The 6,000-nt window shown below is 48.5% G+C and overlaps 1 protein-coding gene across 1 annotated transcript in view; it reads right to left on the minus strand.

The window, feature by feature from the left end:
- Positions 1-4,174, minus strand: part of LOC119956985 (sphingosine 1-phosphate receptor 2-like) — a 70,590-nt gene extending 66,416 nt beyond the window's left edge. The window contains exon 1 of the mRNA XM_038784561.1: positions 4,012-4,174. The gene's annotated coding sequence lies outside the window, so the exon portion shown is untranslated. The remainder of the gene's footprint in view (positions 1-4,011) is intronic.
- Positions 4,175-6,000: the final 1,826 nt, after the last annotated feature.

The raw sequence follows: 6,000 nt of genomic DNA on the forward strand, positions 1-6,000 counted from the left end.
GTGGGTTAGCCCTGCTGCCTCACGGCGCCGAGGTCCCAGGTTCGATCCCGGCTCTGGGTCACTGTCCGTGTGGAGTTTGCACATTCTCCCCAAAACCCAAAGATGTGCAGGGTAGGTGGATTGGCCACGCTAAATTGACCCTTAATTGGAATAAATTAATTGGGTACTCTTTTAAAAAAAAGATTCTGACCTCAGTCTGATCTAACCAAGATGTGGAGATGCCGGCGTTGGACTGGGGTGAGCACAGTAAGAAGTCTTACAACACCAGGTTAAAGTCCAACAGGTTTGTTTCAAACACGAGCTTTCGGAGCACGGCTCCTTCTTCAGGTGAATCTTCAGGCTCCTTCTTCACCTGAAGAAGGAGCCGTGCTCCGAAACCTCGTGTTTGAAACAAACCTGTTGGACTTTAACCTGGTGTTGTAAGACTTCTTACTGTGATCTAACCAAAACGCTGGGCTCTACAATGCTCTTAAATTACAGGACGCATATATTAAATTATCTTTTACATAATGGTAAAATCAAACAGAGTGGAATAATGATAAAGAAGTCAGACTCGATGGGCTGAATGGCCTCCTTCTGCACTGTAAATTCTATGAAATCTATGAAATGCACAATAGCAAAACCTAAACCTCAAAACCTATTTCTCGTTTGCATTAATTTTACATTTTCTTAAAATATGAGTAATACGTGTTACTGGTGGAATAGCAGGTTGGAGAGCTTTGGAGGCAGGATAACACAGACCGTAGAGTATTACCGACAGGGCACACTGACTCTCACTGGGGTACAGTTCCACACACACAGACCCTCACTGGGGTACGGGTCCCACACACACTGACTCTCACTGGGGTACGGGTCCCACACACACTGACTCTCACTGGGGTACAGTTCCACACACACAGACCCTCACTGGGGTACGGGTCCCACACACACTGACTCTCACTGGGGTACGGGTCCCACACACACTGACTCTCACTGGGGTACGGGTCCCACACACACTGACTCTCACTGGGGTACGGGTCCCACACACACTGACTCTCACTGGGGTACAGTTCTACACACACTGACTCTCACTGGGGTACGGGTCCCACACACACTGACTCTCACTGGGATACAGTTCCACACACACTGACTCTCACTGGGGTACAGTTCCACACACACAGACCCTCACTGGGGTACGGGTCCCACACACACTGACTCTCACTGGGGTACGGGTCCCACACACACTGACTCTCACTGGGGTACGGGTCCCACACACACTGACTCTCACTGGGGTACGGGTCCCACACACACTGACTCTCACTGGGGTACGGGTCCCACACACACTGACTCTCACTGGGGTACGGGTCCCACACACACTGACTCTCACTGGGGTACGGGTCCCACACACAGACTCTCACTGCGATACAGTTCCACACACACAGACCCTCACTGGGGTACGGGTCCCACATACACTGACTCTCACTGGGGTACAGTTCCACACACACAGACCCTCACTGGGGTACGGGTCCCACACACACTGACTCTCACTGGGGTACGGGTCCCACACACACTGACTCTCACTGGGGTACGGGTCCCACACACAGACTCTCACTGGGATACAGTTCCACACATACTGACTCTCACTGGGGTACAGTTCTACACACACTGGCTCTCACTGGGGTATGGGTCCCACACACACTGACTCTCACTGGGGTACGGGTTCCACACACACTGACTCTCACTGGGGTACGGGTCCCACACACACTGACTCTCACTGGGGTACGGGTCCCACTCACACTGACTCTCACTGGGGTACGGGTTCCACACACACTGACTCTCACTGGGGTACGGGTCCCACACACACTGACTCTCACTGGGGTACGGGTCCCACACACACTGACTCTCACTGGGGTACGGGTTCCACACACACTGACTCTCACTGGGGTACGGGTCCCACACACACACTGACACTCACTGGGGTACGGGTCCCACACACACTGACTCTCACTGGGGTACGGGTCCCACACACACTGACTCTCACTGGGGTACGGGTTCCACACACACTGACTCTCACTGGGATACAGTTCCACACACACTGACTCTCACTGGGGTACGGGCCCCACACACACTGACTCTCATTGGGGTAGGGGTCCCACACACACTGACTCTCACTGGGGTACGGGTCCCACACACACTGACTCTCACTGGGGTACGGGTCCCACACACACTGACTCTCACTGGGGTACAGTTCCACACACACTGACTCTCACTGGGGTACGGGTCCCACACACACTGACTCTCACTGGGGTACGGGTCCCACACACACTGACTCTCACTGGGGTAGGGGTCCCACACACTGACTCTCACTGGGGTACGGGTCCCACACACACTGACTCTCACTGGGGTACGGGTCCCACACACACTGACTCTCACTGGGGTACGGGTCCCATACACACTGACTCTCACTGGGGTACGGGGTCCCACACACACTGACTCTCACTGGGGTAGGGGTCCCACACACACTGACTCTCACTGGGGTAGGGGTCCCACACACACTGACTCTCACTGGGGTACGGGTCCCACACACACTGACTCTCACTGGGGTACGGGTCCCACACACACTGACTCTCACTGGGGTACGGGTCCCACACACACTGACTCTCACTGGGATACAGTTCCACACACACTGACTCTCACTGGGGTACGGGTCCCACACACACTGACTCTCACTGGGGTACGGGTCCCACACACACTGACTCTCACTGGGGTACGGGTCCCACACACACTGACTCTCACTGGGGTACGGGTCCCACACACACTGACTCTCACTGGGATACAGTGCCACACATATTGACTCTCACTGGGGTACGGGTCCCACACACACTGATTCTCACTGGGGTACGGGTCCCACACACACAGACCCTCACTGGGGTAGGGGTCCCACACACACTGACTCTCACTGGGGTACGGGTCCCACACACACTGACTCTCACTGGGGTACGGGTCCCACACACACTGACTCTCACTGAGGTACAGGTCCCACATACACTGACTCTCACTGGGGTATGGGTTCCACACACTGACTCTCACTGGGGTACGGGTCCCACACACACTGACTCTCACTGGGGTACGGGTCTCTCACACACTGACTCTCACTGGGATACAGTTCCACACACACTGACTCTCACTGGGGTACAATTTTAGATGTTTTGATTTATTTATATAGCTGTTTCCTGAGAACCTCTTTAAGTTGTTCTGACAGAATTGGTTTCTTGCAACATCTGTTGTGGCTGTCCTTGAGGTTGCTGTGTTTTCCAGATGGGATCAGTTACTGCCATTCTAACAGAATTGTTAACCCTAACTGTAGATTTCCACTGGCAACCTTTGAATTTCTGGAAGGATTTTCCATGATATCGTCTGCATCAGACAGGCACCAGAAAGATCTGAGCCTCAGTCCCACCTACTGACCTTTGTATTCCTGTGTAATACATCATGCAGCAGGAATTGCCTCCTCGTGACAACACAATACAGCTTGCTTACAATCCTTACCACTGGAGTCTGCGTTTCACTTTATTAGACTGGGCCTGCTTTTCTGGGCTCACAGGAGGAGGTCAGCTGGTCAGAACCAGCCTGTTGAATGCCACTCATACCAATGCTACAGCTCCAGAACTCCACTAGGAACTCACCCTCTCTCTATTGATTCAGGGTAAAATGACCAATGAAAGAGTGGTCTCGTCTAGTCAGAATATGGAGAAATTAGGACGATCTGTGCACCTGCCTTTCTACAAAGCTCTGCCCTCAATCATTTGTGTACATTCCAGTAATACCATTCCTTCTGTCCACTTGCTCATCACAAACTCGGGTAAGCCTCAGCTAACTTTGTGCCTGTTTCATGAACACCGATGCAATGAGGTCACATTTGAATTGATCAAGTCAGACCAATGCATTGGACTCTTTGCCATCTACAGGGATCTGAGGCAGTCTCCCTCCGGGACACAAGGTTTATTCAACAGCAAACAATTCAACACTCACCACGCATTCCACGTTGCAGTTTTCCTGAGGATAGCAGTGAGTTCAGGCTCTGTGCAGAGTTCAGAGTCCGAAGCTAGGGTCAGAGACTGTGAAGAGGCTAAATCATCCCCGCCTCCTCTGATCTACTGGAGAAATGGGTTATCTCGAGCATGGACAGAGACGTTGCTCCAGGATTGCTAAAAAGGGCAGTCTCACAGTATAAAGAGGTGGGCTCACTGCATTAAAGGGATAGTGTCAGTGTTTCTGTGTTTCAGATATTCTCACAGCTATGATCCAGTTTGGTTCCCCCTTACAGATAAATTGATAACTTAAATAAGTAACAGACTGAAAACCCTTTTTCAGATTCTGACTGTGTCCTGAACTCACTAAAGATCCATCTCAGCTTTAGAATATTGCAAAATGTGACCACACTAGACTTTATCTTAGTGTGTGTTAACTGTTAAATACATTTATGAAGCAAAACTAAACAATTGAGTAACAGCATATATATATATATAATACATAGATATATATTTACTGTTGTCTACTTTACCAGCTTGGAATAATAAATAGCTTGCCAAGTTGCACTCTGATATAAAGAATATTATTAGGCATTTTTTTTCACTTTTATAGAAATTATCTGGCATGATGTCTGCCTTTGCTTCCATACAGACTCACTGGGATAAACATACAGGCTCATAAACACCTTTGAAAAAGGACCCAGTAAACTTAAATAACTGCATTAAATTCAAAAGGAGTTGCCAAACGAATATATAATTGAACAAATCAGAATTGAATGGATTTGTTCCGCCCTCAAACTCCAATTTGGCTAAATATTATATGGCAAGTGTTTCAGTTTAAACTGGGGTATAATAACTGAGTGAAGTTAGTTTTTTTAGTAAGCTCCATACTGTGATTAGGACTAAAGAAACCATCATACATTTTAGACTCAACCACCTCAGTTTTGTTACCGTTTTCTCTCGCGATTCGGAAAGCTCATTACTCCCATTCAGACAATTCTTCAAATCAAACTTCAGGATCAGGTTCTGTTCTCAGCTGTCCGTGTGTCTCTATTACCAGACTTTAGGAAGTTCACGAGGAGTGAATTAAAGACATTCCCCGCCTCCCTGTAGGTAAGATCTTGGTTTGACCACCCCTCCCACCTACACTGTGTGATAGCAGCCATTCCAGACTTAGGGAGAAGCATGAGCACAGAGTGGTGTACGATTGTTGGATGAAGCTTTGCTCAATGCTCCTTTCTTTGTAAATTGTTGCACAGATTAAAAACATCTAAAGTGTGGCAGCTAATAGAGAGGAGAACCTCCAGCAGATGTTGGGCTTACGTAATGTGTAGCTTGTTACATAACCAATAGGCAGTTAGGATATGTGAAATACTGAGATCAAAAACCCTCAAAGAGGAACAATTGGTGGGAAACGGCACCCTATCTTTGTAAAGACTGACTCGCGCAATCAGCCTTGTAAAGAAGACAGTCTAAACACCGATTATTTCAGATGACGAGAGGAATACAGAGCACGGGGTTAGGTGGGGTTGGAGGAGTTAGAAGAGTGAAAACAAAGTGATAGAGCAGTTTGTAAAGTGGTTGGGAGTGGAATGTAGTGGCCCATAGGAATCGTTTACAAAGCCATTTCTGCTCACTGTGGATCTCAGGGCCCAGTGTGAACCTTGCACACCAAAACAGCAAGAATAATGATTTCTTTAGCAGACCAAAGAAGGCTCAAAACTATTTTTGATAAGATGTGCAACTGGGTTCAAAATTGGCAGCTGGGATTCAGTGTCAGTAAGTGTGGGGTAATGCGATTTCGCCAAAATAACAGCAGTAATACTGTGAGTAGGACAGACTCAATTGCTGTGCAAATGGACAGATATTTGAGGGATTAGCTTCACAGGACATTAAAGGCAAACCTCGAGCGACAATACTGTAAAAAAATATTCAATCATAAAAGGGACAGAATAAAGAAGCTGATAAACCTGAAGCAGGCATCAGTTAG

Source organism: Scyliorhinus canicula, chromosome 25, assembly GCF_902713615.1.
Source record: "Scyliorhinus canicula chromosome 25, sScyCan1.1, whole genome shotgun sequence".
Classification (NCBI taxonomy): domain Eukaryota; kingdom Metazoa; phylum Chordata; class Chondrichthyes; order Carcharhiniformes; family Scyliorhinidae; genus Scyliorhinus; species Scyliorhinus canicula.